Here is an 8,415-nt window from a genome sequence, read left to right as displayed (position 1 = left end):
GTGGCTTCACTGCCGAGTTCCCTGATGCGCCGTCCCTGCTGTGTTCTGGGAGCCGTGTGTTTCCCAGAACACAGCAGGGGGGGGGGTTGGGCTGGTGACGCGACGGGGCGGGACTCCCGCAGGAGTCTATACCTGAAAGTGGTGCAAATACCTGTTTTATCTGCACCCCCTCCGCCCTGAAAGGTGCCAAATGTGACACCAGAGGGGGGGAGGGTTCTGAAAAGCGAAGGTTCCATTTTGGGTGAACCTCCACTTTAACGTTCCACTGATAAAGAATGTTCTAATTCTTGGCAGACTGTCTGGATTTTACAGCTGTGGCTTCAGCGGAGCAGAGAGAATTCTCTGCATAGAAAGATCGGGAAATACTTTGTCAAAATCGCAATGGGGAAAACAATTGTGATAACGATTCTTGACGATTAATCGTGCAGCTCTACTACCAATCACATTTTTGAAGGCCCTGGAGCACCAGGACAGTGAAATACCCACAAAATGACCCAATTTTGGAAAGTAAACACTCCCAGATATTTTCTGCAAGGCATAGTGAGTGAAAATGTCGATATTGGCCACAAGGTTTTTTTAAATGCAGGAAAGAAAAAAAAAAAATTTCTTACACAAAGTTGTTAAATAATAAAATGTTTCTAATACACAACATATAAATACTTAGAATTACACCCCAAAACACATTCTGCTACATTTTATAGAGTATGGTGACACCACATGTGTGAGACTTTTTTGTGACCTGGCAACACAAATCCAAGGAGCACCTTCAGGAGTTCTAGGTACATAAATTACACATCTCAATTCCTGACTGCCTATGACATTTTTGAAGGCCTTTGAGCACCAGGACACTAGAAACACCTACAAAATGACCCCATTGTGGAGAGTAAACACCCCAAGGTGTTCTTTAAGAGGCACGGTCAGTCTTTTAAAGAATTAATGTTGTTGTCCCAAGTTTTTGAAAAGCGTGGAACGAAAATTATTATTTTCGTTCCATTAACAGAGATGTCAGTTTAATAAGATATTTCTCACACAGCATGGACATACTTAGAATTACACCCCAAAACACATTCTGCTCCTCCTCCTGAGTATGGTGATTCCACATGTGTGAGACTTTTTCACTGTCTGAACTGATTATATACCGGACATTGGGCTCAATTCACTAAGTAGTATCTACTGCTCTAAAACCTGCGGTAAAATGCCACTTATCGTTTTTAATGTTTTTTGCAATTCACTAAAAAAATGCTACCACATGAGCTATTTTATTAAGTGATGAAGTATTTTAGTAGTTAAAGCTTCCAGTAATTTTACACTGGTTATAGCCAGTGTCCTTAAAGCGGAGGTTCACCCTAAAAACATTTTTCTAACATTACATTGTGCTCACTTCCAACATTGACAGGCTTCCGGGTAGTGGCTCCCGCGGGAGTGGGCATTCCTATGCAGAGGCTAAGTGATTGACGTGATGACAAAAACTTCCCCTCGGCGCATAAGGCGCGTCACCAGTTTCCGAAAGAAGCCGAATGTCGGTGCGCAGGCGCCGTATAGAGCCGACTCGCAGTTCGGCTTCTTTCGGAAACTGGTGACGCGGCTTATGCGCCGGGGGGAAGTTTTTGTCATCACGTCAATCACTTAGCCTCTGCATAGGAACGCCCACTCCCGCGGGAGCCACTACCCAGAAGCCTGGGGGGGGGGGGGGGAATAGCTATACGACGTTATGTACAGCAAAAAAAAAATCAGCATTCTGTCAATGTTGGAAGTGAGCACAATGTAATGTTAGAGAAATGTTTTTAGGGTGAACCTCCGCTTTAACAAGCAGTAAAGAGCTGGTTGGGTGTTAAGGAGTGAGCAACTGCTTGCATCCGTAACAGCCAGTAACTGTCATGTTTGTTAATGATTGGGCGGCTGCCATTTCTGTAGCAACCATGAGTCATCTGCTGTCAGTGAGATTCCCCACCGACAGTAGAAGGTAAACAAAAGAATTGCCAGAATTAAAAAATGTAAATAAGAAACAGCATGGGGTCCCCAATCCATACTAGACCCCTATTGAGAGTTGCTTGCTGGGTGGATGACGTTGTAAGGGGGCGGAGTCACCCAGTGATGTCATTAGGTTGCCCCACCCCTTACTTTATTTAGCGGTGGGAGGCTGCGGAACTGTCAGGTTTTTTTTCCCACTTGGGTCAGCGGCTGGTGTTCATCATGATTGATGTCGGATCTACTTCTGGGGACATTTATTTATTTTTTGAGGGGGTTGAATAAAATAATTGTCAAACACTGTCTGTGTGTTTTTACTGACTTCTACCAATTTTTTGGGTGAATAAGTAAAAGTACTACGTACCCCATACCCAGTCACATAGGGGGTGGGATCTGCCCCCTTGTTAAAGGAGGCTTCCAGATTCCGATAAGCCCCCCACCAGCAGATCTCCACAACCACCTGGCCAGGGTTGAGGCCCTTGTGCTCATCAACATGGAAACAAGTTGCCTAGGGGCAGCCCCCTTGCCCCAAAGCACCCCATATGTTGATGGCATGTGGTCTAGTATCATTCAGGAGGGGGTGCACTAACTTGTCTCCTCCCTTCTTGCCTGCTCTAAAATGAAGAGAATGTTCCGGTCCCATAAATGGGGAAATGCTCTGACCCTGAAGAGGTTAATCTACAAATAATAAATGTTGGGGCAGCGCTTGCACTATGAATAGTAAGGTGCATGAACCAGACAACGGTGAACCTAAATGCACTTCTGGCGCCGGGGATCAAATATCAACTGATCCCAAGTGAAGAAAAAAGATGTAGCAACAAGTGGAGTGGAATCTATCAATAGTGATTAAAATTGATAAAAAAGCCAAGAGCAGCTATTTAAAATGGGTAAAACCATTGACAGTATAAAAACAAAGTATCAAATAAATAGAACTATGGTTCAAAATGATAAAAACAGCGCTGTGTAAAAAGTAGTAAATAACCCCAAAAGAGAGGTTTCTAGTGAAAATACAGGTGTGGAGTACTGGGTGATCAATAAAATCAGGTGGAAGTGCACCCAATACCCTATTTAAGATTCACCCGTATAATGTGAGAGTGCCCACTTCTGAAATGCAGGCTTACCGCAGCCTGTAAAGGGGACGGTTTAAACTCACAAGCACTCCTTCAACTGATCTTCCAAGTCTCTGTGACGGTCAAGCTTGGTGATGTTACATGTAAACAATAAGAACACTAAGATAGTGAAGTATTGCTAAAACATTAAACCATACACTCTTAAGGAGATAAATTCCCCTATGTAAAATGCCCGTACAGGAAAAATAAAGGAAAAATAAACAAGAATGAACAAAAAGCAAGCCTGTATTCTCTGCTGTAGTCTGCTGTAGACACCGTCCTATGGACACCAGGGGCCGCACGAGTGCTTCTGACGCCGGTAAACAGGTGGATGGTTTGTAGACTGCAGAGAGGCTTCCGTGTTGCGCTGTTGTAGCCACGCCCTGACGCGTTTCTTCACTTCCGACTTCAACAGAGGGCGTGGCTACACAGCGCTGTCACTATCCCTTTGTAACCTGTCGGCGACAGCTATTGGATGCGCATGATCCGCCCCCCGGACACGATAGGTGCACGCCGGACCAGGAGGAGGCACAGACATCAGCTATACCGATTAGGGAAAGAATAGGGGACTATGGACTAGTAAACGGCTGCACTTTTAATCGAGAACTATATCTCTCAAATATACCAGCAAACTGGATGCATATAACAATTAAAATCACGGGGGAAATTATTTGTAAATAATTTCAGCAATCCAGCATTGGTTATTAAAAACGTATGATTTAGAAACATATAACAAAACTAGGGAGAGTCCGCTCAGCCAATCAAAGAAGGCCTGGGCGGGAGTTATGCAAATTAGCAAGCGAGACATGTAACAGATATCTGGAAGCCGTGCTTTACACAGCCAATCATCAAAGGCTAGGGCAGGTTGTTTCCACAAAGCAGGTTCAGTAACATGTGTAGTGTTGGTTCAGTCGTCCCAGACAACGCACCAAAGGTATAGGGAAGTGCTAATAGTGTCTATATTTCTTTCTTTATGGGGGACTGGACAAAATAGATAAAAAATGGCACAAAAGCAGTGGCTGTGTGGCAAAGATAACAGCGTGTGTAGTCTATTATTGAAACAAAGTCCATTTAGGACCTACATATTAAACGTGTCATCTGTGGAGTTTGTCTCACGTATAAATCCTACTCCCCTTTAATAGGGTAAATGGATAATGTATAGCGCTACTACTGGTTACAACAGATTAAGCGATGGTGATCACAGAAATATATGAGCTAGAGAATACACTCATTAAATATTTCCCATTACAGACACCAGTAGCACAAATAAGAAGGTGCAGCAGTAAATATATGCTGCAACAATGTATGAAAGAAGGAGAATAAATGTAATATTATAAAAATAGTACTATAAAAAATACTATATATAAAAAAAATACTATATATAAAAAAATTGTTAAATTAAAATTGATATATATATATATATAAAAAATGGTCAAAAGGATATCAAATAAACGATATCAAGCAAAGGAGGACAGATTAACGTTGTGAAGGAAGAGGGGATTAGTAGCAGACGGATGCATACATATGTATAGACACATATATATATATATAAAACACAGTAAAATGTGCTAAGAATATATATATATATAAAAATGGGTAAAACTAGGTGAAAGATCAGTAAAATATCAATAAAAGAACAATAAAAAATCAATCAAATGAGGCCCATAAAAACTTCTAAAAGAGGAGAAATAAAACACAGACATATATGTGTATATATATATCCCCTTCAGGTAAGAACAGAAGTAAGGGTCACTGAGAGATGTCTTGTTGTGGACCACCGTATAGGTATTTTAAGAGTCACTGATGAAGCAATTTATATCAAGTTCAACGTTGAAGCCTTTTGGCAACAAAGTATCAACGGCATAGATCCACTCAGTCTCACGTTTTGAGAGTTCTCTAACTATATTAGAACCTCTCCATGATGCTTTGATATGGTCGACACCCCAAAATTTGAGGCCAGCTGGGTCCTGGTTGTGATGCTGTTTAAAGTGAAGTGACACACTATGGTCCTTGTATCCCAACTTGATATTCGCCACGTGTTCAGCTATTCTGACCTTCAGGGCACGTTTAGTTCTCCCTATATACAATAACTTACATGGGCACTCCAACACGTAGACCACGTGGGTGGTATTACAAGTAATGAAGTCTTTTACAGTAAATATGATTCCATTCGATGTAGAAGTAAAGGTTTCCACGGGGCCTCTAGACCTGTCGGCTTCTCTGCAGGGAAGACATTTTCTGCATGGAAAAAATGAGTCCTTATCCCAAAAGGAAGGGGGTTTCTTTGGGGCATCCAGCACTTTTTTCACGATCTTATCGCCAATGCTCACAGCCTTTCTATATATGAACCCAGGATTGGACGGCAGGACTGTACTTAAAATCTTATCTAAAAACAGGATATGCCAATGAGTTTTAAAAATTCTCTCTACTTCTTTGTACTGGCTGTGGTATCCAGAAATAAAACTCCACTCATGTGTGTTTTTGATTTTTGGTGGCATGGACCTGGTTGTCAGAAGGCAGTTTGCTCTTGGTATCAGAGAGAGGTCTTTAATAATTTTTTCCAGATGTGAATCCTTATATCCCTTTTCCACAAATGTATCTTTGAGAACAAGGGTCTGTGAAATGAAGTCAGTATCTTCAGTGCAATTGCGTTTGACCCTCATTAACTGGCCCTTAGGTATATTCCTAAGCCACATGGGATGGTGTCCACTGTGTGTTGGTAGATAACTGTTTGAATCAGTAGGTTTAAAATACACCTTAGTTCCTAATCTGTCACCATTCCTATAAATAGCACTATGGACAAAATATCTGAATCCACAACACGATAGTTCCAATACACCTTTCTGATAACAAAGTGTCAGATAACTCCTGGGGTAACCTGGCGGCACTTACTCAGAAAACCTCCAGCTGTAGATGACTAGGTGTGCTGGGCTCTTTAGTCCCACAGAGTTTGTGGTGCCTGAGAAACAATAGACACCTCTATAGCAGTAAATGGGGAATACCAACATAAGGAGAAGAAGTGCTAATCCACCGCCAGAGTCTTGGCTGCAGATACTCCGGTGGTTTGCGGCATGTCTCGTTGATAAAATCCCCCCCCCCCCTCCAACTTTGGGTTCACCATCCCATCCCCCCAAAATCCCGTCCCACAGACTCCTATTGTGAGACTCATCACAGTGTCTCTGGAGGGGCGCTGATCATTCCTGTGTAAAATCTTACAGAAATCTTCCCTAATCCCGACCTTTAATTATCATTTCATTCCCCCCCACATACATTGTCTGGAACCGACATCAATAACTCCCCTCGTGGTACAGACCATAAATTCCCTCATTGTAATATACGAGGATATTCTACATTTCCACACTATATATGTGTGTATCATCATCTGCTGGAGATAAAAGACGTCACAGTGACTATGGAGGAAGAGGACGGACATGACGGGGGTTACTGGGTGTAAATAGAAGATAAGATCTTATTACCTCTTCTGCCTTTCCAGCAATGTCTTCTCTCTACTTCCTCCCGACTCACCTCTCACCTGGAACTTTCTGTGTGTACCTGACATCACTTCCGGTCTTCCATAGAGACGTCCTGTGTAGAGGTGAGATCACCACCTTGTGGAGCTCAGGGGTACTGCAGAAACATCTCGTAGTATGAACATGGCCTTGTGCTGTGTGTGTATGTACTGTATATCCTTATAGATGGGTCATCTCCACTCCCACCAAGGGGGACAGAAATATATTACTGCTCGGGGGAGGGGGGAGACATTTTGGCCCCTTTGATTTTGCAGTAAAATTGATGTGAGATTTAGTCATGTAGAACATCTGTTATATGGATACAAAGAACCCCAGCCGAGAGTAAAGGGTGGAAATGGCTCCTGATCCCCAGATTTGGGCAATTATGTCCCCAATATAAATAGAAAAAAACCTGCGCTATGTGTAACAACTCAAATACCTCCAGAAATAACTTCTACCGGACTGCTGCTGTAACAAAGGTAAGTCTTCCCTTTATCACCTAGAAGAGCATTATGTGTCACAGCGCTGTCCTATTGTGTGTGCCGCCCATCAATTATCACAAATACACTAAAATATGTGGAGACATTCATATATAAAGTGCTAGGGGCCCCAATAATATTCTCTGCAGATCTACTGCTTCCAATTTACACCTACTTCATTCATCTTATGGTGTTTATCAGTAAATGAAGTAATCTGATCCATGTGCAAATTCATATACAACATAAAGTGCTTTGTACTCAGGATGATGTTCCCTGCAGATCCACTGCTTCCACTTTACACCTACTTCTTTATTCTTATAATGTTTGCTGCTTTATTAAAAAAAAATCTCAATATAGTGTTCTCTGCAAGTCCACTGCTTACACTTTGCATCTACTTCAATTAACTTATTAATAAAACAATCCACAAATCAGTGAAAAGTTGATAAGGTGTGAAAGTTCTCGGTGCTCCAAACTGTGCCAGCTGTAGTGTAGCCACGCCTTCTTCCACCTCTTACACACGTGATGGTGAGGGCGCCCCCTTAGTAGTGCTTCCCCACTCACCAGAGCAATATGACTCCCAGCTTTTCATCTACCAGAGTCACCAACATCCTTCACACTCTCCTCATCTCCGATGGATCCTCCTCGCTCACTCCTGCAAGTCTGCTGCGGTTTCTGTCACTTCCCTCCTAGACTCGGCTTCCTCCTCCGACCGCTGTTCCAGCAGGAGCTCTGCCTCTTTATATACACTCAGGAGCTCCGCCTCTTCATACACACTCAGGAGCTCCGCCTCTTCATACACAATCAGGAGCTCCGCCTCTTCATACACACTCAGGAGCTCCGCCTCTTCATACACACTCAGGGCTCCGCCTCTTCATACACACTCAGGAGCTCAGCCTCTTCATACACACTCAGGGCTCCGCCTCTTCATACACACTCAGGGCTCCGCCTCTTCATACACACTCAGTAGCTCCGCCTCTTCATACACACTCAGGGCTCTGCCTCTTCATACACACTCAGGAGCTCCGCCTCTTCATACACACTCAGGGCTCCACCTCTTCATACACACTCAGAGCTCCGCCTCTTCATACACACTCAGGAGCTCCGCCTCTTCATACACACTCAGAGCTCCACCTCTTCATACTCACTCAGGGATCCCCTCATATCAGTGATCAGTGAAAGAAGGACATTTTTACATTATCATGAAATTGTTGTTACTGAAAGACAGAAATTGATCAATTCACAGGGAACCCCTAAAATCCTTTGGAGGATCCCTGGCTGATAAAGGCCGGACTAGTCAGTAATATATTTCTATCCCCCTTGGTGGGAGTGGAGATGACCCATCTATAAGGA

This window comes from Rana temporaria (assembly GCF_905171775.1).
Source record: "Rana temporaria chromosome 4 unlocalized genomic scaffold, aRanTem1.1 chr4a, whole genome shotgun sequence".
In the NCBI taxonomy this organism is placed as follows: Eukaryota; Metazoa; Chordata; class Amphibia; order Anura; family Ranidae; genus Rana; species Rana temporaria.
This window is presented reverse-complemented; position numbering follows the sequence as displayed.